At 43.8% G+C, this 27,354-nt stretch overlaps 1 long non-coding RNA gene across 1 annotated transcript in view; it reads right to left on the reverse strand.

Moving 5' to 3' along the window:
* LOC309630644 overlaps window positions 1-25,519 on the reverse strand; it is a 37,827-nt gene extending 12,308 nt beyond the window's left edge. The window contains exon 1 of the long non-coding RNA XR_014245860.1: window positions 2,985-25,519. This is a non-coding gene — a long non-coding RNA (uncharacterized lncRNA). The remainder of the gene's footprint in view (window positions 1-2,984) is intronic.
* Between the last annotated feature and the right edge of the window lie 1,835 nt (window positions 25,520-27,354).

Consider the following 27,354-nt stretch of genomic DNA (forward strand, 5'->3'; position numbering starts at 1 on the left):
TACTGGTTACCAGTGGGGAGAGGGAAGGGGGGAGGGGCAAGATAGGTGGAGGGGCAAGATAGGGGTAGGGAAGTAGGAGGTACAAACTATAAGGTAACAAATAAGCGACAAGGATCTATTGCACAACACGGGGAATACAGCCAATATTTTACAATAACTATAAATGGAGTATTACCTTTAAAAATTGTGAATCACTGTTTTGCATACCTGTAACTTATATAATACTGTACAGCAACTATAAATCAATTTAAAAAAAAGATGAAAAAAAAAGAATCATTCCTGCTCTGTGATAGAGGGAGAAGGTGATCACTCCTGGGTTTATCAATATTTCCACTGTTTAGGGAGGAGAGTTCGCTGAACTGGATTTCCCCTGAGTGGGAGGGAAGCCAGCCTGGAAAGCTTTTTCTCTGCCTTCTCTTGCGAAATCAGCCTCGGGTAACCACAAGGCCACTGCTTCCTAGAGACATGGAAGGAGAAACCGAATTCTCCTTGAGGGGCTTACACTTCATTAGCCACAGGGCCCCAAATGGCAGGTGGTTTCTGGGTTGAGAGTCCTTCCCTGGATTCTGTATCCCCATCTCTTAGAGATTAGAAGAGAGTCTCCTATTTCCAAGGCGACATTGTGCCCTGAACTCTGTCACCACAGCCGTGACAGAAGAGGGAACTCAGCATCCTCGGCCAGGGTCGGGGGTTGGGGCATCTGGAGCTCTGACTGCACAGGAAAACAAAGTGCTTCCTTTCTCAGTTTACTTGTGTGACTTTTTAAATAGACAAGGAGGACCTTCTGGGGGGAAGAAAGATTTGCCATTCATTAATAACGTATCACTTTATCTTCTAAATCGTTATCCTTTTCATTTTTTCAGCAGCCTTAAGGCCACCTCAAAGGGCTGGTTTCTGACTGATTAAAAGAATCCTCAGAGCTGGGTGGGTGTGTTTCTCTCCTTCTCTGCCCAACACCCCCCCACTGGCTCTGCCAGTTGGGGTACGAGCCCTCCCAGCGCTTCCTAAGGAAGTGGGTTCTCTGAGTAGGTGGGCTGCTATATTCCCGAAAGGTGAGAAGTCAGGAGGTACATGCAGAAAACGTGTGGGCCACGAGAGGCTGTGAAGCCTGGGGAGAGGGCACTCGTGTTCACCTGGCCCTCAGTATCTTGATCCCGCCCTGGGTCTATTTCTTCCATGTCCTCACTTTCATGTCACTCAGTGAGACACAAACTCCTTTTGAAACGAGCTTTCCTGCCCGATGTCAACAGAACCAACAGACGATGACACAGTGTGGTCTTCTCCTTCCCTGGCAAAAAAGCAGGTCATCTAAGCTGCATTTTCCTTGAGGTGGAAATGCTAAAGGCCTGGGGAACACCTGGGAAGGTTCCTGAGGAAGAGCAGAGCTCTGGAAACTCAACCCCAGGGAGTCAGAGCCTAAGGGGATGGATCCTGGGGACTAAACTGGGCCCTTGATTTAAAGGGAAGCTTCAGTCCTTGGTAGGCAGCTGGTCAACTGCCCCCCCCACACACACACACACACACACACACACACACACACACACACACACACACACCTCTCCTGGGCTGTGCCCCGGACATAGAACCAAGGTCTTGAGTTCCCCAAACCCCCCCCCCCTCCCATCTGGAAGCTCCCACTGCCCAGGAACCCTCTACAGGCTGCACTCAGCTGTTCTTGCCCGAATCTCCCCTGGAATCTCCTGCCGCTCCACCCACCTCACCAGTGAGATTTGGGCCAAGTGTGACCAGAGTCCCTTCCACCACCCACCACTCCATCATCCCAGTGGCCCACTTCCCTGCAAGAGGGAATTCCGTCTACCCATTACAACAGGGCCTGTGGCCCCAGCATCCCAGAGCACCAGTGCACTGACCAGGGAAGGTGGGGAGGTCAGCTCCAAGCACTTCTAGGACCTGGACTCTGAAATTCACGTCAGTTAATTTGTTAATTTTACCAGGTTTGGTAGCTTATGTTGCTCGTGTCCACATCAAGACTGGGTTCCACTTCCTGATTTTGAGGGGTCTCATTTTACATAGACTTGAAACGCATGTCTTAAAACGTTTCTGCTAGGACGATACTTTCTTTTTGTTATTTTAAGTGGTGTAAGCAGAGGTGCAATGCTAAGTATATGTACATGGGTTTCACTCCTTAATCAAACTCCACTTGTATAAATAGAGAATTATATTTGATTCAACTTTAAACAAATGCTGTAGTTAATATGGAGCAATTATTAACGTGTGTGGGAACGTGATCTGAAAGTAAGTGATCCCAATCTGTGCCACGGAGTGTTTTCACTGAGTTGGGCACAGAAGTCCATTTCTATAGACGTGAAACACAGCAATGTAGAGAAGATCTGAACTTGCTTTATCCAAACTTTTGGCCCTTTAAAAAATAAAAATATCATTCTTATTCCTTCCACCCAACCTCCCTCCTTCCCATATTTGATCTTTCTACTGGTTAGAATGTTGAATTAATGATGCTGGAAATATTTGTTTGACAAATATTTAACAATGTGACAAATGTGCTCCTTGTCATGAAGGAGCTAATACTCCAGGGCGAGACAGTCATGAACACAACTCCGGCAAAGTACAGCATATGATTGAAATATCTAACAGGGAGACTTGCCTCCTCCAAGGGGTCAAGGCATGACCCTCTAATCATATTGATTCCAAAGTGTAAAGAATGAGGGGGGGAATCAGCAGATTCCTGTCCTAGAAAAGACATTCAAAGCTCCCAAAAATATTCATGTCTCAGTCCTCAATTAAACCACTTCCCAAAAAGAGTTTTCTTTTAGATTCAAGGTCTTAAGGGAAGGAGATTCTAAAACTATTCACAAGAATCCCCTTTATAGTCTGAAAATAAGGATTAGCTCTATCTGGCAAAACAAACCATCTTCAAAACAATTGGTATAATTGTACTGGTTTTCTACCACTGCTGTAACAAATTACCACCAGTGGGGTGGCTAGAAACAACACAAGTTTATTACCTTATAGGTCTGAAGGCCAGAAGTGTGTCTTGGGTCTCAGGGGGCTAAAATCAAGGTGTCATAGGGCTGCCATCCTTTCTGGAGGCTCCAGGGGAGACTCTGTTCCCTCCTCTTTTCCAGCTTCTATAGGCTGCTTCCTCCTCCTTTAAAGCCAGCAAGAACATGTTGGTGCCTTCTCCTATTTCATTACTCTTTCTCTCTGTCTCCCTCTTCCATGTTTAAGATTAAACATGATAAGCATGTTTAATCACGTTTATGATTATAGTGGGCACACCTGGAGAATCCAAGGTAATCTCCCTATTTTAACATCAACTGATTAACAAACTTAATTCCATCTGCAACTTTAATTCCCCTTTACCAAGGAATATAACATAGTCACAGGTTCCCAGGATTAGAACATGGACATCTTTGGGGGAACATTGTTCTGCTGACCACAATAATATTGTAATGACTTGACATGTTGACCTCTTGTCCCAGTATCACGCTCTACACTGCAGCACGTACCGCTGGGAGCATCTATCCCCATTGATCAGAGCTGCTAACCCTACTCTTTGATGAGTCTCAGGGTCACTGCTCTGCCCATTCCAATAGCTCTTTACTCTCCTTGGGAATCTCTGCAAACTTCACCATCATAAAACTTCATTTTTACCTCTGCAATCTACTTGCGTTCTTCCCTGATGATTTGCTGGCTTTTTCCCTATGGTTTCTAAAATTTTTGCCACTGTTCAGCCATTCTTTTACTTCTTGGAACTTTTGAATTTTGAATAAGTAAATATATACTCAAATATGCATAAAACTCTTTAAATGAACAAACAGAAACAATTATAAGTCTTAAAAATATTTTTACACATCACGGTAAATTCACAATCAGTGACATGCTTAGAATTACATGTTACAGAATTCCTAAACTCAGATTCACAAAGATTGAGCAAGAGCTCAAACACATACAATTCACATATACGATCTCTATGTGGCTGTCAAGTCAACGTTCATGAGTCTTTGTGGCCTTGGCCATGATCACATGAAAGCCATGCTCTGCTGAAGCTTGAGGAAGCATACCTGAGTGTCATAGGCATAGATGACAAAAATATTTCCTTCCCAACCTACTTGGCCCTTATACGTTATGAGTAATGATCACGTGAAAAGCACGACCAGCTGAAGTTTGGGGAAATATATCATTGACTTATTCATCCAGTCCCCAAATCCCAGTGTAAGCGGTTGGCATGTTCCTGTTCGTATCAAGAGCACGTGCTGATGTGTTTGCTGGGCTGATTCTGATTTCTAATTTCTGGTCTCTTTCTGATTTCAAGGAACAGAGACAGCAAAGGATAGGTTGCCATAGTTAATGGTATTCAACTTGTTTACCATAAAGGTGTCTAGAGGTAGAGAGAAAAAGGAAACGAGTGTAAATGCTTCCATAGCGAGCATGCACCCAGCTGAAATCGGTTACGCCTCATATATACTGATTGACATAGAGGCTTAAAATTGACTCTTGCAATCTTGCTCTCATGAAACGCAAGCCACACGAGTCCACATCTCCTGCTTGCTACCCGAGTGCACTTCTGTGTTGGTTGCTCGGCTCTCTCCTATCTGCCCTTCTGCGTGTCCCCCCTCCTGCTCAGTGTTGTCTGATTTCCTCACCTCATCCCTTCTGCTCACAGGTCTCCTCCTGTGGTTTTTCCGCTCTTGGGCAAAAATGACAGAATAGGTCGAAAGGTCTCAAGTTGGAATTTGTCCTGAGGAAGAGCTGAGTGGTTTCGTGGGTCATCATCCAGTGTCGTCGCGTCCACGTTGGGCAGAACTTTCTTGTCAGGATGTTGCATAGGCTGCTGGGACCGGGAGACTCGTACTGCTGGAACCTTCTGGCCCACTCTGTCTCTGGACTTCATTTAATGAGAGACAATTAAGGTCCTTACTGCTTAAGCCATTTCAAGATGGGGTTTCCTCCTATTTGCAATCAGACAGAATATTTGTTCCAGGGTTAAGCCTTCCTTATTCAGGACCACTTGAGTGTGAGTATTCGTAGGGTGATCATGTAGAAAGTAGAGTGAAACTGAGCTTGTGAAAGCCATTTGAAAGCTCGTATGTTCACTGTTAATGCAAAGCTGGTCAATGACCACTACTCAGCATCCCCAAAGGGAGAGAAGCTCGAGGGACCACTCAGGAAACAGTCAAGAATCGTGGAGGGGTTGCTTCCTGTGAATTCACAGACCACTTACAGGACAGTCCTGGGGGACTCTTCAACTTCACCCTGAACCCTTTCTTCTCATGTATCTCCTTCAGCTAAAGAGTCTACATGTTCTGAAGTTATTTTCCCGTCAACTCAGGGTCTGACCTTTTCCCAAGGGGAAAAAAAAACACCCTCTAAAAATGATCTCCTTGCAGCCTCTGCATGGCAAGCAGGCTAAAGTCATGTTTGGTTTGCAATTAGTAAAGAGCAATTTAACTGGAGGCCCATAGGCATGGAGTTCAGAGGTTAGCAACTGGGTAGCTGCTGCTACTGCTGGACCTTCCTTCAGCCCACGACTCATGCTTCCTGGTTTGGGAGCCAAGTTTCTGGGGACCCCATCAGATGTGATTGAGCATTTCTATCTGTTAACTTTCTGTGTCAACTTGGTTCGGCTCTTGTGCCCAGATGCTTGATCAAACGCTAGTCCTGATGTTGCCATGAAGGTATTTATTTAGATGAGGTTAGCATTTAAATCAGCAGATGACCCTCCATAATGTGAGTGAGCCTCACCCAGTCAGTTGAAGGCCTTGGGGGCCTTGGGGTCGCCCCAAGGGAGAAGGAAGTCTGGAGTCTGCAGCCCACCAGACTCCAGCTGCAATCTCCACTCTTCCTTGAGTCTCCAGCCTGCCAGCCCACCCTGCAGATATCAGACTTGCTGTCCCCACTATCACATCAGCCAGTTCCTTAAAATGAATCCAACTATATATCCACACACACACATTCTACTGATTCTGTTTCTCTGCAGAATTCTAACTAGTACCCTATCTAAGGACATTTTCCTTCTTTGAATTGCATTTAACCCTAGTTAACCATGAGAATAACATCAGACAGACCAATTGGAGGACATTCTATAAAATGCCCGACCAGTACTCAACATTGTCAAGGTCATCAAAAACAAGGCACAAGGAGTTAGAAAAGGCTGGGACACTGTCACAGCCAAGAGGAGCCTAAGAAGTCTTGATTTCAGAATGCAGTGTGGGATCCTGGGACAAAAAAAAAGGATATTAGGTAAACTAAGGAAACATGAATAAGGTACGGTCTTTATTTAATAGTAATGTATCAATACTGCTTCATTCATTGTGATAAATAAGTCACAGTTACATAAGATGTTAATAATAGGGGAGACTGTGTGTGGAGTATATGGGACTTCTCTGTGCTTCTTTATCTGTAAACCTAAAACTATCTTAAAATTTAAAAATGTAATTAAAATATATGTTTATTATTTTACTTTTCATACATGTCATTAATCCAAAAGATATGTATTGAACACTTGCTGTCTACCAGATAAGATGCCAGGAGAGTTTCTGGAAGGAGTTTAAGGGTAAGAGGGGCATGACCAGATCTGCTTTTTAAACCATCATTCTGAGTAATTCATATGCATTCCAATGTGTGAAAACCAGCTAGACCGACGGGATTCCTTGAGAAGAGAAACTGTTTCATTCTTATTTCCAGCCAGCCAAAAATGTTGGGAGCAGGAGTCGGGGAAGGTTCAGGGACATTGGTCCAAGCAGAGAGGACAGCAGGTGTGTGGCCTCTTTGCTGGACAGACCTTCCTCACTGGAGAAACTGAACAGAGGCCCGTGTGGCCAGAGGGGAAGGAAAAAAAACCAGACGGGGCGGGGCATTGTGCCTCACCTTTTGGAGCTCAAGATGTTTATCTTTAAAAAAATTTTATTGGAGTATAGTTGATTTATAATGTGTTAGTTTCAGGTGTACAGAAAAGTGAATCAGTTATACATATACATATATCCACTCCTTTTTTTTTTTTTTAAGATTCTTTTCCCATACAGGCCATTACAGAGTATTGAGTAGAGTTCCCTGTGCTATACAGTAGGTTCTTATTAGTTATCTATTTTACATATAGTAGTGTGTATATGTCAGTACCAATCCCAATTTATCCTTTCCCCCCCTTATCCCCTGGTAACTATAAGTTTGTTTTCTACATCCGTGACTCTACTTCTGTTTTGTAAGTAAGTTCATTTGTACCCTTTTTTTTAGATTCTACATATAAGAGATATCATATGATATTTGCCTTTCTGTGTCTGACTTACTTCACTCAGTATCACAATCTCTAGGTCCATCCATGTTGCTGCAAATGGCATTATTTCATTCTTTTTTATGGCTGAGTAATATTCCATTGTATATATGTACTGCATCTTCTTTATCCATTCCTCTGCTGATAGACATTTAGGTTGCTTCCACGTCCTGGCTATTGTAAATAGAGCTGCTGTGAACATTGGGGTGCATGTATCTTTTGGAATTATGGTTTTCTCCAGGTATATGCCCAGATTGCTGGGTCATATGGTAGTTCTATTTTTAGTTTTTTAAGGACCCTCCATACTGTTCTCCATAGTGAATGTTTTTTCACCTGCAACAAGAAGCCATCCTAGGATGATAATCTGATTTACCTTATAAAATACAGTATGTTCATTATTGAAACTTTAGAAAATACAGAAAAGGATAAAGAAAAAACATTATCTGTAGTCTCTCTATTTTGAAATAACACTTGACCTATTGGTATATTTCCTGCCATCTTTTTATTCAGTTGTTTTCTTGCTTTTTTTTAAAAAAATGTACTTATTGTATAATGAATGTTTTTCCATAACCTAAAAGAGTTTACAAATCATCTGTCTGTGTACTATTCCAATACACAGCTAGGTTATAATTTATTTAGCCATTCCCCTATTTTATTGTTTTGTTTTTGCCATTATAAATGGCATTATGATGGGCCTTCTTGTATGTAAAGTTGTTTTATCTATAGTAACTTTATAATGGTCACTGTTAGCTCTGCTTGATGAAATTCTGGATACACGTTTTTCGATGTGTAATGAAATGTGCCAATAAAGGGCCCCCACCAACTGGACTGGCTTCTTGTTTGGCCCCAAGTCTCCTTTCTTGAGGTCGTGGACACACAGCCATAGCAAAGCCCCTGAGAGTGATTTTTATATAGCTAGGAGTGTAATTACTTTGTGAAATGCTGTAACCATTGCAAATATCAATATATTTTCTAACACTTGCAAAAGACATTAACATTTTCTACAGAAGAAAAATGCCCCAAGTTGACTTATAATTGTCTTCATTTCCGTAATCCTTACTCTTAATGATGTCATTTCTCTCCTTCTCATTTTACTATTTCATTTATGAAGAAACAATTTTGTCATTTTGGTATAGCTGACATACATAAACGAACTCAAATATTCAGCCAGCGTGATTCATTTTTATGTCGATGTTGCTGGGCAGGTGACAGTGGATGGGAAATAAGGCAGACAGAGACAAAGATCAACAGCTTTGTCAGTCCATGAGGGATGTCGGCACTGCTAGCTTTATTCTACATTTGACTTTAATATCCCGAATGATCTTCTGCTTGCTGTGGAAACCTGAGAAATTCTCCTGCTGAGCTTACCAGTTGTCTAGAAGCTAAAGCAGGTCAGGTTGGTAAGAAAAAACTCCCAGCAAGACCATAAGCTCTGGCCCTCACCTGGGGCTTTGCTTAGCTCACAACACAGGGCCGGTGGAGGGACGGTGGTCTGTCGGGGTCACTCTGGTGGCCAACCCAAGAGCAGCCCCCCAGCTGTTCACTTGCCATTTTAACGGAGGGGTGATGTTCACATGTGGGACATGGGGACAAGTTCGCATGGGTCTACTCAGGTTTTTTATAATACCCTTTACAAACTCGCATGTAGATAAATCACAACATGTAGATTTTATCAAGATATGAAGTACTTTATAAACATATGAGTAATTATAACATCTGTTTAAAGGGTGTGTGTGTGTGTTTGTTAATTATGGAAAGAAAACAATTTGGCCTGTCCAACTTTTTAAAGTGAACTTTTTTTTTTTTCCTAGTTTTTAAAACTATATCTTGTATTCTTTTCTACACAAAAGTAAAACATTTTTATAAAAGTGTACAGACTCAATCAGGATTAAAAAAAAAAAGACAAGACCACTATGAGAAGAAAATGGCCAAAGAGCAGTGATATAAGAGAACCCAGCAGTTAAGACAAGAATTGCATAGATAAGAATATTTTAAGAGGCCTGGCAAAATTCACAGTTCATGCTGGGTAGTAATTATTTTCATTCTAGTGGAGTAATTGTATTTCATTCTTCATTAGAAGGATCTGACATAACTGCTTAGACAACAAACGTAACTACTCCCATTTCCCGCTGGGACACTGCATGGGAGTTATGGACAGCTATCCTGACCTCCCGTCTTCCATTCGATTTTAGGAAAGGGTCAGGGTTGCCCACACCCCTTGGTATACATTTAGAACCTCTGGAGTGAGTGGTACAAACTAATTCCTCTCAACAGGCTGCTGTCATAGGGGGAATAATTTACAGCCCAGACATCTGAGTGTGAGTCTAGGCTCCACAAGTAACAAATCTACAGTTAAAGGCAGATTCTGACTCCCAGCCCAGTGTGTTCTGTCAACTGTGGAAATTTCATATTTAAGCATATGAGAATTGAAGAGAAACATAAGCCCATATTACCTGACTTGACAGATAAAGTGAACTTTTAAAAGAAAATTTTTTTTTAAAATTTGGAGTGCTTTTTCTGTATTTCCAAATCCCCACTCAGCAGGTAAAAGGAATAAAGGAAACAAGTATACTTATGTTCTTTCGAAGACTAAGTGGATGGATATCAACTTCATGTTATGATTAAATTTCAAAGAATAGACTTCACAGATTTTTACTTTATTCAAATGAGCTGTGATGTTGTAAATTTAATTTCATCATCAGTTTGACCCCTCCATGCCCCACGACTGGCGGACCACTTCACTTCTTGAAAAGCTTCCTTGTCTGGGCTTCTTTCTCAGCGGGCTCTCCTGGTCCCCCCCTTCCCTCACCGGCTGTTCCTCCTTGGTCTCCAGGCTGGGTCTCACCTCCTCCACTCACTCTCAGAATGCTCTCCTGATCTAGTTCTGTTCTGGACCTACTTACCTTCTCTCTTCGTTCTGGTCTGGTACCAGGCTTTGAAATGCATTCAGAGATCAATGGCTTCCAGATATCTTACCTCCAGCTCTGATATCTCCCCATAACCCCAGACCCACGTGTCTGACCGCATACTTGACATCTCCCGCAGATGCCCAAGGACCATCTCAAACTCAATATGGCCAAAACCCAGATCCTGACCCCCACCCCACCAAACCTCTCCTTCCCCTGTATATTTGATCACCTCTCTTTTCTCACTCCCCATACCCTGTCCATCAGGAAGCTCTACTGTCTTTGCCTTTAAAACATACCCAAATTCCTCTACTTCTATCTTCATTACTGCCATCCTGGTCTGAGGCTCAGTCCGTCACACCTGGCCTATGGAATTGGCTTCTTACCTGGCCTCTTTGGTTCTATTATTTCCTCCCACTGTCCCTTAAAATATGGTCTCCTAATTTTATCAAGTTCTAAAAACATTAGAATTAGACCACGGCAGTCCCCTGCTTAATCCTTTCTGATGTAGCTACATAGCACGAACAAAACCCAAACTCCCAGGCAGCTTACAAAACCCTGACCCGACCTGTCTTTGCCTGCTTCTCTGAGCTCATCTTCTTTTCCTCCGTAGTCACGCTCAAAGCTGTATTCTCTCTGGCCTTCCAAGGCTCTTCCTCCACGGCAAGCTCTTTCCCTCCCTGGGACCTTGGCGTTAGTTCTTCCCTCTGCCTGGAATGCTCTTCCCTGCATCTTTACCTGGCTCACACCTGTTCTTTAGAATTTGGCTAGATGCGACTTGCACAGAATTTCTCCTCCTCCACCCAGCTAGAGCAACACTCTGTTACATCACTTCATTTTAGTTCTCAATAAATAAGACAGCTTATTTATTGGCTGTCTTAGGGCAAAAAGGTGCTTGTTTAAATGGAGCAGTGTCTTAAGAGAACGCCCCAAAAAGTAATAGTGAAATTGATGAATGATTTGGTAACCATGAATATTGTTTCATCGCTTACAGAAATGTTCATAACGTGTGCTGCATTCAGCAGCCCTCGCCTCTTTCTTCATTAAAGGATGTACCCAAGAGACAAAGAAAAAGTGGTGCCTGTTGTTTCCTGTAGGCTCTAGGGTGGGTCAGATGGATGAGGTTTGTGGGCAGTTTCACTAAAGCCTGTCAGGCAGAGATCTTATCATAAGGCAAGCATAGATCTACTCTGATTTAGAAAAGTTCTTAATTATAACACTTCTGATTTACAAAATGTCAGGACTTAGTGTTATTGGGTGTTTCCCATATAGCACCGTTTGGTCTGTTCCTCTAAGTTTTAAAAGCTATTTCTCCACCATTACTATAGAGACTGGATTTTCTTTGCCATTACCCTCTACAGTGATGTAGGCAAATCCGTATGACATTTTCAATTCTATCAGAAGGAAAAAAACCTTTCAAAGCCACTCTTGAACCCATACATTTTCACTTTTCTAGGTCATGAAGAAAATAACAATTTGATTGTTCTTTATGGAATATAAGAAATGGGCACACCTACCCCACTACTGTGATCTGAGATCATACACTGCTTTGTAAAATTATTTTTATTTGTCTTATTTGCTTGTTTTGAGATTTATCTTTTAATAATACAGACAATCTATGCCAAAGACTTTTTTTTATTACATTTTGTAATCAAGGTAAAACAATTATAGATGTCTATTTTGTATCAATGCACATTATCAGTCTTAAACTACATCTTTGCCAATTTCTTTTTTTTTTTTTTTTGCATCCTCTTTGATCATTCACTCAGAAGATAAGCTGGAGATTTGTTATTTGAGTTCTTGCACACCTGAAAGGGTTTCACCAACAGAAGACAGCTTGGTTGCCTGTACAATGTTTCAATCGGTTGCCAAAAAACCAATTATATCGAGACTTTGAATTTATCCTCCTTGCAAGGGCTGAGCTTTGTGATTCTTTGACTGAGTTTCTTTTTTCTTTGATTCTGATTCTAAATTAAATCATTCCAGGGATAAGTGGACAAGGGTAGAACAAGCTGGCCATTCATATCCATGTTAGTGTGCTTGGTGGACTGTTTAAACCCTTTATTGCATTAGCATAATTTTGTTGTGACATGTTGGCAGTGTTCCATTTGACCGGGGTCCAATGTACAGGACTAATTAATCCATAGATGATGCTGGTCATTTCCCATCTGTCTTATTTGCTGGCACCAGTTCTCTGAGGCAGAAGACCCTGTCAAAGGCTCAGGTTACATCATTCTCCATCTACTTTTATTCATAGGCTTTTTTACCAGTGGCGTTTGGTGTGCCTCTGGCTGCCTGTGGACAAACTGGAGTAGCTCCCTATGGTTCAAGGTCACCTACAGAGGCCCAGTCTCCCATTTCTCTCTCCAAATTGTTCATATCTGCACATGATGCCAGAAGATGTGTATAGGAAGTCACCCTTGCCCTTGGCATAAGATCTAAATCTAGCTACATGACAGGAAACCAGCCATTTAGGCAGAGCTCACACCCAGTGACTTCTATGGCCAGGATCTAGGGTTTGGGGTGCACCTCCCTTCCAGGATAAGATCCCTTCCCATCAGATTTTCATGAACTTGTTTCCTTCCTACAGTTTCCTGGAATGTGCCTCACCTCTCCCCACCTCCTTCCCCCACCTTAGAGAACAGAAGCTTTTAGAGCTATTATTTTCATATGGGACTCTTTCCTCTCTGCCTTTCCTTCTTATTGTGAAAATACTAGGCGTTGAATCTATCTACTCCCCTCACCCCCCAAAAAAGCAGTGACAATGGAAAAATCTCCTGTCGGCTTTGTTCAGGAATCATCACAAGGAAAATGAATCAACAGAGGGCTTCAGACATCTCCTCCTCCAGACGGAGCCCTTTCTGTCTGCAGAGAGAAAAAATTGCATATTGTCTGGGTTTAACAGATTTCCTCTCGGCCTTGTTTATGTCCATCCATCCATTTAGCATCAAAACAGTTCAGGATTTAGTGGTCAGGTGGTCTGGGACAGAATGATCGGTATCCAAACCTCTGTCTTCAGCAGTACCTGGGAACATCCTGTGGACACAGTTCCCGGGCCCTCCACCCAGAGAACCAAATTCAGTAGGTTGTCATCAGGTCCAGAAATCTGTCTTTTTCGAAAGCTCCTGTGGTGTCTTGATCATCAGTCACACTGAAGAACCTCAGAGAATTTCTGCATCTTAGATCTGTAAATGCCTTAGGGATTAGTTAGTGCAAGCCTCTGAAGGAAAACAGGCCCAAGATCACATAGCTGGGCAATCATTTTGCTAAAACACTTGGAGAATCATTCAGTTATATCCAGCACATTCATTGAAGAAAGACAGGAACTTTTCTATTACAGCTTAGGAAAATTTGAGTCAACATGGCTCAAATTTTCTAATTTCTTTTTTTTTTTAATTGAAGCATAGTTTCTGTACAGTATTGTATAAATTACAGGTGTACAATATAGTGATTCACAATGTTTAAAGGTTATACTCCATTTATAGTTATTATAGAATATAGACTACATTCCCTCATTGTACAATATATCCTTATGTCTTATTTTACATGGTGAAAAGCTGAAAGTATTTCCTCTAAGATCAAGAACTAGACAAGAAAGCCCACTCTCACCTCTCTTATTCAACATAGTTCTGGAAGTCCTAGTCACAGCAATCAGAGAAGAAAAAGAAATGAAAGGAATCCATACGGGAAAGGAAGAAGTAAAACTGTCACTGTTTGCAGATCACATGATATTATACATAGAAAATCCTAAAGACACCACCAGAAAACTACTAGAGCTTATCAGTGGATTCAGTAAAGTTGCAGGATACAAAATTAATACTCAGAAATCTGTTGCATTTCTATACACTAACAATGAAATATATCGGAAAGAGAAATTAAGGAAACAATCCCATTTGCCATCGCATCAAAAAAATAAAATACCTAGGAATAAACCTATCAAATTTTCTAATCTCTAATTGCTCTTAAAGAGGCAAACCCTCTCACACCATGAAAATGCGGCTCATCAAGCAATAACTGCCTGGGAATTCCAAAGAGCCCAGGTTTCCCTGAGAAGTAAGTGTGATGTTTAAATCAGCTACTTTGCTGGACCAATAAATTACAACAAAATTATTTGTGTTTTCATTTTGGTCCCAGAGCTTCAGTTTGAAAACCTGATTCAGGGGCAGGCAGTGGACAGTGAAACGTGTTTGAAATACAACACCAAGTCTTTGAGAAAAATGGCTCGCTAAGCTGGTGATCCTAGTGAGAGCTTCAGCACACATTGGACACTTGCTGGATGTTTTTAGGCTAACTGGAAAGTCATTTCAATAAGAGGGGCGGGGGGAGGGTGGGATGACCTGGGAGATTGGGATTGACATATATACACTATTATGTATAAAGCAGATAACTCATGAGAACCTACTCTATTGCACGGGGAACTCTACTCAGTGCTCTGTGGTGACCTAAATGGGAAGGAAATCTTAAAAAGAGGGGATATATGTATACGTAAAACTGATTCACTTTGCTGTACAGCAGAAACTGACACAACATTGTAAAGCAACTGCACTCCAATAAAAACTAATTTAAAAAAATAAGAGGGGAAATGATGATCTCTTTGTTTTTATTCTACTGCGTGATTGAATCACACATGTTTATTGTAGGTGATGCACGATCATTTTTAGAAGGCATTTTGATGTTTTGAGAAAATAGTTTTAACCATGATTTGCAATATGTGGATTTCTTACACATTAGGTTCCTATCTCTTCTTAAATTAGAATCTTATTTCTTACCGGAGTCGGAACTACACACAAACCACACAGATAATAAGATTTGAACCAACTGTGAAAAAGATGATCAGTCTTAATCAGAGAGTAAAAAGTGAATGTTTAGAACACGTCTAAGAACATATGTGTTGAATCCTTGCCTTTATCCACCAGCCACAGCGACCAAGTGATACAGAGTCAAATATTTTAAAAATCACGTTGTGTTGAGCCTCTCCTGGGGTTGTCTCCGGCAGTAGTGATTATATTCCTTCAGAGCAGGGCTTCAGAGAAAGAATGCCAACTATGCAGAGAAACAGTGAAGAATGTATTCACCTCTGAGCCCTGACCTGCGGGTCAGAAGGAGACATCGCTGCCAGCGGAACCTTGAAAGCAGATGATAAACATGATGGATATCTGGGAACTTAAAAGAGAACAAGGGCCAGATCCTGTCTGAGCAACTGGCCAGCCCCAGGGTTGCGCGGACGCCTGTTACACAGCGCCTTTCCTGAGCGCCACATTCCTGGGTGCAGCACGTGCACTTGCTCAGATTTTCACAGCAGTGGACCCTGACTCTTAGAAGTGGAGGTGCCTGCCCAGGGTACAGAGCTGGCGACCCAGCTGGTGGCTGAGCAGGACCCCCGGCCTGCTCTGTCTGACTTCCTCAGTTTCCCACTAAAAATGGTTTAACTGGTCATCTTGAAATCTAAAAGTAATTGAGTGGCCTTTCAGAAGATTCATTTGCCCCGGGTGTCTCCCGTGGGGATAAATCAAAGATCAGGCTTTTCTTTCCGAGGGAGGTAAACTGAGGCAGGGGAGAGGGTGTTGAGGCTGAGTGGGTGGGAGACGACAACAGTCCCCGTGTGCCCACCGGCACCATTGGTGAGGACCCCACGAGGAAAAGCTCAGGCTTTGGTCCCCTCCCGGTCACTGCCCCGGGTCAAGGGCAGGAAGGATTTTGAGGGCTGCATTCAAACCTGCCTCCTCACACTGTCCTTCAGGGCTCCTGATGCTCTAGCTTCTGCTGCTTCTTTTAAAATTCCCTGCATGTCCAGCGCACCCAAGAAAACCAGACTCTGCTGGGCCCAACTCAGGTTCCCGGTTCCCTTTCCTGCCTCTGACACTTGAATGTTCTGTGCAGGGCCCGTGCCTCCCTTCCAACCCTCATGGGGAATTTTACCCCATTCTTTAGAAAGCAGCTCAAAAGCCAGCTCCTTCCCCCTTACAAGACACAATTCTCCACTCCCCAGGGCATTTTTCTACACTCTGCCTTCTATGGTTCATCTACCCATATATATTTATATACTGAAAAATTATTATGTAATATTCCATACATCCTCGAATGAGGATCCATTGGCTTTTGGAGCCTCAGCAGGAATTCATGGATTGAAGTATGTTTGATGGGTGTTAATTTATTGCATCACGGTGTCCATCAAAGCACGGATGGTAGGAACCTCTTCAAGTTGGTGGCTGAGTTCTGAGACTCGACTCTAATCTGTAATAACCTCCTGGCTTTTGGTCATGACAAGATGTTCCAGGCTCAGCTACCTGCCCTGTACCTGGATCAGCCATTTCTCCAAGCAACAAGGCTTTCCTCTGTTATCAGACTTCTTAATTTTGCCAAACCAGGGAGTATAAATTGATATCTCACTGTAGTTATAATTTGTAGTTCTCTAACACTTTAATAATACTGTGCATTTTATTTACCAGCTGTGTTTTCTCCATCTGTGATGCCTGGCTATGATCTTGTCTAATTTATATGTATGTGTATGTGTGTGTGTGTATATATATATATATATGTATGTATGTATATGTATATGTATGTATGCATGCACATATATGTATAGACATGTATATTCATCCATATATACACATACATACACGGCTATGTACGTATATATGTTTCTAATGGATTTATAGTTCGTTTTTTATTCCGCACAGTAATCATTTGTCAGTTATTTGTTTTACAAATATCTTCCCCTGTTTTACCATTTATACCATCCCTTTATTATAGTTCCTCTTGTGGGACAGAACTTTAAAATTTTCTGTGGACAGATTAAAAGCATTATTGTTAAAGGAAACACATTTAGAGGAAAAGACACAGAATAAAAATGTACAGCTCAGTGAATTATCACAAAGTGAGCCCTCTTGTAGCTACCACTGACGTTAGGAAAAAGATGACCACCCGAAGCTCAGGCATGTACCAGTGTCTCCTGCTTCTCTGGAGATAACTCACTGCTCTTCTGACTTTTAAGGCAATCCTTGCCTTTCCTTAGAGTTGTTTCTCCAGACTTTCATCTCTGACCTCAGTAGTTTAGTTCTGCCTGTTTGGGGGAGCTTCATGTAAGTGGAGCTACACAGGATGCTTTTCTGTGTTCTTTCACTCACCTTTCTTGGAAACTGGCAAGGTCATTCTAAAACGTGTGTGGAAATCGAAGGACCAAGAATAACTAAGACAATCTGGAAGAAGAACGAAGTTGGAGAACTTAATGTTACGGGATGGCAATACTTATTATAGAACTTCTACAATTGAGACAGTGTTTGCAGTCTCCCACTGGGTGAATTTATTCACGCAATTTATTCATCCACTATGTGGCTGATGGACATCTGCATTATTTCCTTTTGATGGCTATCGTGAATTAAGCTGTTTTGGCATGCTCACGTCCATCTCTTGTAATGTATGTGCAAGCCTTTCTTTGGGGTATATGCCTAAAAGTGAAGTTGTAGGTAGTTACTTGTAGGTAGAGTGACCATAAATTCCCTTTGATCCAGATAATCCAAGTTTATGCCTTGGATTATGTCCCATCTTTTTTTTTTTTTTTTTTTTTGGCCGTGCCACATGGCTTGTGGGATCTTAGTTCCCTGACCAGAGATTGAACCCAGGCCCTCGGCAGTGAGAGTTCGGAGTCCGAACCACTGGACCGCCAGGGAATTCCCTATGTCCTATCTTAATATGTTTTATATAAATATCCAACTATCCTGGAATAATTTATTGTAAAGACCACCCCTTTCTCACTGCTCTTGTGTGTCACCTTTGTCATAAAATAAGTGTTCATATATGCTATTTCTCCTACTGTCTCCACCCGAAAACTTGTAGTTCATTTCCCAGGTTAAACCCCCCTCCCTTCTCTAAATGTTCACTCTCTCCCTTCTAGGTGTCCCCGTGTGCGTGGCGTCCCCTCCATCACTTGTCACACAGGTAGTGACCGTGGTTTTCGGCTAGGCAGTCAGGTCTTAGAGCTGTGCCTCATTGATTCTCCCGCCTGCCCCAGACCTTCTGCAAATTAATGAATGCAATGCACGTATAGCCAGAAGTCTGCATCGTAATTATGCTGGCATTGATCAAGGGCTCGAAGCACTATTTATTGTATCTGATCTGTTCCTTCCAAGCTCTGTGCTAAATAGGCGTTTGTGGAATCCTGGAACTCACTCCTGGCTTGACCACTTCTTAGCTCTGCGGTCATTCTCGCTCCAACACCAATGGCTGCTGTGACACAAGTCACACATTCAGGTCATGAAGGTGGCCCTGGTGGAGCCTGCACTTGACAGCTCTCAGTTTGGACCTGCGGGGCATCCCCCCTCCTTGCCCATCAGCACATTGTTTGGACTGACCATGTTTACAGGTCATTCCACTGTCTGATCTCCCTGGAGGCGTGACAGTCCCCATTGTCCCCCTCAGCTGGCTGGGGGCTGCACATACTTGTACTGTTGGGGGCAAATGCAGATCTGTTTCTTTTCTAGGCTGTATATCAACACAGCATAGCTCCCTGTTTCCTCTCCGTGGAACTCCATTCATTTCATATTGTGTCCAAATTTCCTTCTTTTGTGTAGGGATTCCCCTATTTCCTGTCAAGCTCTTAATTTTTCCTTGTCTCTGTTGCTGTTTAAACATTCAGTGTGAATATCAGGAGAAGTTCCTGCCCCCATCAATTGCTAAGTCCTTGAGTCTCACAGAAGTTCCCCTAAAGGACAAAGACGTACAGTTGAAGGACTCCCAGGGCTGAGGGCAGTGTGGCCATCCTGCTGGCATCTTCTGGAATCTACCACAACGGCCACAGGGATGATCGCTGGTCATCTTCTCATGAGAAATCACTTCAAACCAGCCAGTTGACTAAAAAGGTTGACAGGACCTCAGAAAATAAATATCATTTGTATTCCGTACAGGCAAGTCTTCAGAAGGGCGGTATTCTGAAGGTTTGTTTGCTAATTGATTTATCTGGGAATCAGAAGGCTCTTTTTCAATCAAAACTGTGTTATAATAATTGTTAGGTCCACAGAAGTTTATCTAATATAACCTCAAATAATAGACCATTTCAATGAAAATAATGTAGTAAAGAAAGCAGTTTCACCACTAGTAATTATGCAATTTTAAAAACATATTCCAGTGAAATTAAATACAAAACCATTTCAGATGTAGAGGATGATGAAAATGTAACTAGACATTTATGGAGATATAAGTGGGATTCCCAACATTTTTAAGAGCTTTACAGAAATGACATATAATATCTGGTTTCACTTAAAAAGTGCAGATTTACTTTTTAAATAAGTGAATTGATAGCACCACTTCACGAATCCACCAAATATAAATCTGATATTGTCAGATTTAATGTGTCTTTTAATATAAGAAGTAGTTAAAGCCATTGGTAGGCATTCATAAAACGTGTGTTACTTCATTCTATCCCGACAACAACTAGGAGGGAAGGACTATTATTCCCCCTGTACAGTGTGAACACTGAGGTTTAGAAAGGATTAAGTTACCCATTAGTAGACTGGAGAGATTAGATCCAAGTTACCCTCTTTCTAACATCCCCACATTGCTTCGCAAAGAGAAGGAACTGACCAGAGAAGAAAGAGAAATGTGTGTACTCTAGTGTGAGATGGGGAGAGAAAGAGGTCTATCTCTTGAACTCCACAGCCCAGAGCTGTAGCAGCTGGTGTTTCTTGAATGTTCATCATCTGGTGCAGCTCGTGTCTTATTCTACTTAACCACAATCACCCCATAAATTAGATACTTCTGTTCTCACTCCCATTTTGCGTGTGAGGAAACTGAAACGGAGAGAGGTTAAGCTGACTGTCCAAAGTCACGTGGCAAGGAGGCAGCGGTGCCCTCAGGCAGCGGTGCCCTCAGACAGCGGCTCCTGAGCCAGCTGCCCCCATCCACCACATACACACGACAGCCCCAGGAGGCGGCTTCAGACAGTCAGAGAAGCGGAGAGACAAGTGATGAGACAGCAGACAGGGTGATGGGGCGCTCAGGGGGAGCAGGGCTACTTCAGCTGCAAGGCCTCTCCGAGATGACATGCCATCAAGGCTAGAATGAAAAGAAGGAACAGCGTGGATGCCCTGGGGGAAGGGTCTCCATGCCGAGCCGACCACCCACGATGCCACCTCATCACAACCCAGCCCTTCCCTTCACGCAGGGCCTCTCGCACGCAGGAGCCCGAAAGGATATGAAGTCATTTGTACATTTGGGGACTTGCCAAGATCTTGGGCAGCGTCCCAGAAAAGATCCACTGTATTGGGAAATGCTGGCAGAGGCTTGGGGAGAAGAAATGCAAAGACTCTGTATTAGTCAGGGCTCTCCAGAGAAACAGAACCAATGGGAGACAGATGAGATAGATAGATGATAGATAGATAGATAGAGGGATAGATTATTGATAGATAGAGGGATAGATTTATAGATGGATAGAGGGATAGATTATTGATAAATAGATAGATGGATAGATGGAGAGATAGATTATTGATAGAGGGATAGATTATTGATAGATGATAGATAGAGGGATAGATTATTGATAGATGATAGAGGGATAGATGGAGAGATAGATTATTGATAGATGATAGAGGGATAGATGGAGAGATAGATTATTGATAGATGATAGATAGATAGATAGATAGATAGATGGATAGATAGGAGAGAACCAGGAAAGCAGGTGGTAGAATTCAGCCTGGGTGTGAAGGTCTGAGAACCAGGAGTGCCAGTATCCGAGGGCAAGAGAAGATGGATATCTCAGCTCAGAGAGTGAGTGAATTCACCCTTCCTCCACTTTTTTTTGGAGTCAGGCCCTCGAAGGATTGGATGGTGCCCCCCCAGCCACCACCTCCCACCACACACATCGTTGAGCGCAATCTTCTTTACTCAGTCTACAGATTCAAGTGTTAATCTCTTCTGGAAACACCCTCACAGACACACCCAGAAATCATATTTTACCAGCTACCTGGGCATCCCTTAGCCCAGTCAAACTGACACATAAAATTAACCATCACAGGCTCCTAAAGCTGGGAGAAGCTGGGCAAGTTTAGGGATCTGAAAGTTCAGAGAAACACTGTGTAGTGAAGGAGATGGAGAAAGAGACAGAGACAGAGACAGAGACAGAGACAGAGAGAGAGACCAGGTCGTGCACTTCTTACTCATTTCCACGGACTGTCGCTGGGTGACTGACGCAGGGGAGTGAAAGAAGCATTCCCTGGGAATGATTTTAAAAGACCCCTTTGGGAGGGGAGGAAACTCGCTCCACTGCTTCTTCTGCCCCTGCGCTCCCTGGACAGTACTCTCTGTGCCCTGCTCTGCCCTCATCACCCACAGATGTTCAGCTCAGGTAGAGAGAGGCTGTCAGTGGGGCAGGTCCTCTGCTATGAGTGAATGTGACTTGATTGACGTCCACGTGGAAACTCTGGAATTATTTTACTACCTCTACTCCGTAGTAACTCTTTCAAAAGGGCATATTAGATTCTGTGTCATATTGGTAACGTGGACAAACATCTATTTCTATACTGATTTCTCAACAAATGCGTGTGCATTCAACTGGATTTTGTTTCCAGTTGAAATAGCTTTTTTTTTTTTGAAAGCTGAATTGGGAGTTCCATGTGTATCTCAAATCTTAGAAGGAAACAGTGAACGTTAAGCACAAAATGGGAAGTTATTAACTATGGCAGGATAAGGAGGCCATTCTTGATGTAGTCCCCATATGTTATTTTGATCTTAACATCATAAATTTCAATTCCATCATTATGAAATCAATCACTGAGGTGTATTTCAGAGTAATAGAATAATCTCCAAGCACCTGCTTTCTGGTTGGAATTGTTTTGCCTGCAAAAACATGCCAACATTTTAACACACTTTCCAAGTGGCCATTTATCAAACATAATAATGACGGCGGGAAATCTCCAGTCACAGAGTTCCCCATATCCTCATGAGAATCCCACGGACGGTTTCACCTCTAATGATCTCCTTGGTTTGCAGCATCTATGACTGAAATCACATTCAAGCACTGGCATTTATCACTCAGCAAACAGATTGCCTATGTTGATCTTAAACTCTAAGAACATCAAAAGGCTGAGGATGTGGGTTGGATCCTGCTCTTTCCACTGAGAAGATGCTCTTCGTGAGCTACTTCTAAGAAATGACATCATCCAGACTCTTGTAGCCAGTTTCTCCTAACTCTACCCACAGAGACAAAGGCAAGGTTTAAGCGTGCTCTCTTAATACACGAGGCACTGGACACAATCTCATTTCATGATCCCCAAATCAAAGGACTTCATTTTTATTACCACCCCTCCCACAGTTTTATAGATGAGGATGAGGAAGACGGTTAGAGCCAACCTAAGGCCACACAGCCGTTACTAGAAGACCTGGAATTTGAACCCAGCCTTGCCGACTTCACAGCCTGGATTCCTAACCCCTACTTTACTCTGCATCCCCAGAGTAACTTCCAGTAACTACCCCCACGGGAGAGTGACTGTCTAAGGAGAGATCCTGAGATAGTTTACGAGCCAGTGCTGGTGAATCCGATCTCTTTGGTGGAGTTGCCTGCTGGGGAAGCAGAGGCCCTCATTTACTCCACCTTGTGGCATCTAGCCCCGCCTACAACTTGCTCTTTCCCCTGAGGCCACGTAAACGCGGAGGGACTAAAACAAGCCTGGTGGTCATCCAGCGGCAGTTCCCAGACCCAGGACAGAGCTTGAGAGACTCTCCCTCCTTTTCCCTGAGTCTGCATTTAACCAGCACACCAGTAATTCTGAGATCACTTGGAAAACACGGGCTTTGAGGATTGAAAGCACATGGCATCCTTGGTCTGGCTGTATGCAAATGGAACTGGGATTCACGTCAGCTTGCATTCCTGAGCGTTTGCTGGGTGCCCGCTCTGGCTACGTGGGGCTTTTGACACTCGTTTTCATTTACCCCCAGGTCAACCCCGTGACAGGGGCTATTCTGATGACCCCCATCCTGGGGAACAGGAGAAGCCTGAGACCCCACCAGGTTCTCACCACACTCCCCTGAAGTCCCACCCCTGGGGCATGGTGGGTTTTGAACCCAGGCGGTCTGCGTCCACCAGAGCTTGCGTTACCTGCTGCTGCACCTGTGCCTTCCTCAGGCCTGCTTGCTTCTTAGGTGTCTCCACGGTTTTCAGGTTCATATTCTCCCCTCACCTCTCCCCTGGCTGCCAGCGGACGTGCTCCCAGAACCGCTCCGACAGCCAGTGTACCATCTCAGCCACACCCCAGGTACTGCGTGACAAGCTCCCCGAGCACCGACATCACATTTTGCCTTCGGATGGTCAGGCCTTTGGACGGTCATTGCCTTGTCCCCAAGTTTGCCGTAGCCCTTGTGCAATGACATGGGAGCGGGCGCTTTGCAGGGGAAGTGGTGCTGAACATGACGTACTGGTGCTGGTCTGTGGGCTGGTGGCCTTTGGCAGAAGCCTGGTGTCTGGACCACATGCCAGAGTCCTTGCATCTCTGAGACAGAGGAAACCACACCTCCGCCTGTTCCTGGCCGTGACTACACAAAGCAGTATTTCCAACCCTTTTCCACAGGGAAAGCACCTATTAATTATACTCAAGGTTTGGACTTTGAAGGATGCAAAATGGGTCTTTCCAGACCCTTTGATGGTGAGGCCAAGCTGTGATTAGAGAGTTGGCCTCCTGGCCTGGGGGGAGGGCTGTTGGCTTGGGCTCTGCCAGCTGTTGAGCCAGAGAATCTGTTGAGCAGCTTCTCCAGGGCTGGAGTCACTCTGTATCCCAATAATGGGATACATATGGGCCCCCAGCATGAAAGGACAAGTGGGAGGCAAAACTCTGGGCAAATCACACTTTAGGGTGAGCTGAGGCAGATTTGCCACGGATTCCAAAAAGGAACAGCCAAGGAGATAGCAGAAAAGTCTGAAAATGAGTGGTGAACCAGTGAGCCTCATATGTCTTGGGAATGTTTGGGTTTCAAGTATTACGTCTCTCTTCCTTTAAACCATTAAATTCTGGGATATTGTGATTCTTTGGACTACAAACTGCATTTCCCAGACCCACCTTTAACGTGAGAAACAGCACCAGAGCCTTTGTCATTTATTTAGAAAAATAAGTTCACTCCAACTTCACTGGGAGATACTCACACGTGGTAAGATGTAGATTCCGGGGAACACTGGAAAATCCCCTCTGAGTTGTTAGGATGTCAACAGCAGACCTGTGTGCTTACAGAACCAGATTCAGAGAAGGTCTGCACCAATCCCACTTGCTTGGAACTTCACGCATTGAACAAATGAACTCCTCTGGCATGTCCTGCAGGCTGCCTTGAGCATGACGCTGTGTCTCAAGGAGGACGGAGAGGTGGGGAAGCTGGGGTCTCTGCTCCAGGAGCCTTCAACATGGCGGAGCCTATTGACAGTAAAAGGAGCAGGGACACTCTGGGATGGCTAAGCTCTGGCCACTCCCTCCCTGCCCCATCATCCACTTACTAAATGAATCTGATCAGAGACAGCCAGGGTTTTGTGTCCTGCTGCCTGTGGCTCCCACCTTAAAGACTGACTCAGTGCAGGGTTTTCTCATGCAACGGTTCAGCCAGTGGAGATTATTTTGGAGCCACTAGGAAGGCTTTTATCTTAGAATGTCTTTTCTTCACAGTGACGTATGGCTTAAATCCCACCACTGAAGAGTCATTCTTTCGGGCAAACACTGCTCTCCCAAGCAACATTCCTCTAATGTGACTACTGATGGACAGATTTATGCATATTTACTTTATGTACTTACATATTTGCATATTTTCCTTATTTATTATACACCTAGGGAATGCTAATAGACCAGCCTGATAGAGGTTTAAGTAATTAAACCATATCTCATATAGTAAAAACTAAACTTGTGTTGGCCAATGAATAATAATGAAGAAAATTAAACACTGTAAGTCACTGTATTCACCCCAATCCCAACCTGGTCCCTTGGCTGACTCTGGCCGACAGAGAAGGTTTTCCTTTCCTATTGCTGGTGTAACAAAAGACCATAAACCCAGTGAGTTGTGGAATGGGTTCAGCCAAGTGGTGAGCTGGTGCTCCGGGCAGAGTGGTGCTGGCTTTCCCTAGTGGCCTACTGAGCATGGAAAAAAATGCATGGTGATGGTTAGTTATATGTGGGCTCATGTGATTAAAGGCAAATATTTCAGAGATAAGAAACGTTTTGGCAAATCAGTGTTGTGTGAGTGAGCATTACATAGTATTTCCAGTTACTTCTGAACAACTCTTCTGTATTATTTGGATTTTTTAATAAGGAGATAGTTGTTACACAGCCATAGATAGCTGATACAGTAACTTTTTAAAGTTTATACACAGACAGTATGTGGTAGAGTTAGACCTTGAACCTAGGCAGTCTGGATTTAATTATGTCACTGTTCTGAAGGGATCAATGACTGTCTTATTACAGGTGGCAGAGCTGTTAGGATGGGGGTGGTGGGAGCAGGTATGGGGCAAGCACCCTGGGGGGCATCAGCCTTGGGTGTTTGCAGTGACTAATGATGCAAAGGGTCTCGTGCCTGCACAGCTGTGGCCACTCAGATGTTCTGGAAATGGCAGGCTTAGCCCTGCCCAACAGCTGCTCTCATTGCAATCAGGACAGGGGACAGAGTTGCGCCCCACCACCTCAGCCTGTCAGGCTTAGAGTGGTCTGGTGGCCATGACCCAGCCCTGGTGTGCTTGGGGTGAGACTGGGTACCACCCTTGGCCTTCTCCTGCCCTGGCATTTTGGACTGGCCTTATAGCCAGAATTGTGTCTCAGCCCCTTTGAAACTCCAGTGGGAACCAGACACTCTGTTCTCACAGCCAGCTTGCACAGGCCTGGCACTCCATGGTTCTGGCTAGCCCATCTCTCCACAATGAGGCTGCTCCAGTGACCCTGGCTGGGGGCCAGCTTGGAATCCCAAACACCACCACGTGCCTGGCATGGAGTCCAGAGGCTTCCTGATCCTCCTGCTGCCTGATTAGATCTCCTTTGATGGTGTGAGAGATGCCCATGTGACCGCTGTCTCCCCAGTGGGTCATAAAAACTGCTTCCTCTCCCCTGGGGCCAAGAGAGCTGCTTCCCCATCCTATGAGCTAGGCTTGCTTCCCTCCACATCCCAAACGTGCAAAACTTATTGTGTCCGATGGAGGAAGTGCCCCACCCTGACTCCAGGAATCAGCCCTCCAATGGCCATAACGAGTCTATTTAGGGACTGGCCAGTCTAGGGGAAGTCCGCCACAATTAAAAGTAAGCCAGAGGATGGTGCCAACCCTAGTGAAGACCGGATGGTCCTAACCCTTGGACAATCTATGATGGCTTGTAGGCTGCCCCCCTTGGGCACCAGGCACAGTGGGTCCAGTTCTTCATTTTTTAAGAGTCTGGGGAGCACATATGGGGGAGGAAGGGGTCCACTCAGTGGTTCCAGCCTAGTCGTAGCCAAGTATCTTTTATCTGACAGATAATTCCCTACTGGAAAGGTTAAACCTTTCATAGACTATTGGAAGGGGCAGCAGAAAGAGAAAGAAGACAGACTGGAGAGTACTTCTGCCCACTCCCACGGTCAGCTGGGTAGTATAAAAGGCTTTTGTAGTCAGTGGGCGCCCTGACCTAACTTCCTCCTGCCCATGTCTCCCATGCCATTGTTAAGCCATGTGAGAGGCTAGGGTATCACTAATTTACTTCTGCTCCTAATAAACACTGGGTGTATTTATTCCATGAAAGAAACTGTGCCCAACTGTCAAGGTGTCAGCATGTGACCCCAAATCTCGCCTCTACCACACATTGTATGCCATCTACACTGGTTCCCTGCCCTTGGTCCAAAGAGCACAACGTTTGAAATGAATTTATTTATATGCAGATGCTGAAGCACCCGAGTACCGAGCAGCTGGAGGCCTGGGTTCCAACTTGAAACCACCACAGAGCTGTGACCTTCAAACTCAGTGTTTTGTGGACTGCCTACTGCTGAGATAGAATCGAAGAGCCAGCGCCCATGAACAATGCCAGAAAAAATTCCCTCCTGTCTTCCATCTCGCTTTTACCAGGTGCCTCCAGAATTAAAGAGACGCAAAAAGGAACTTCAATTATATCATGTGGTGATGGTTAAACACGCCAGAAATTACAGAAAGGAGGTGAGATAATTATTTGAGATTTTAAATGTACAAATGTTATTATTTTATTAGGTAAGATAGCAGAAGTGAAGGAAATT

This window comes from Balaenoptera borealis (genome assembly GCF_965194805.1).
Source record: "Balaenoptera borealis genome assembly, chromosome: 6".
NCBI lineage: Eukaryota > Metazoa > Chordata > Mammalia > Artiodactyla > Balaenopteridae > Balaenoptera > Balaenoptera borealis.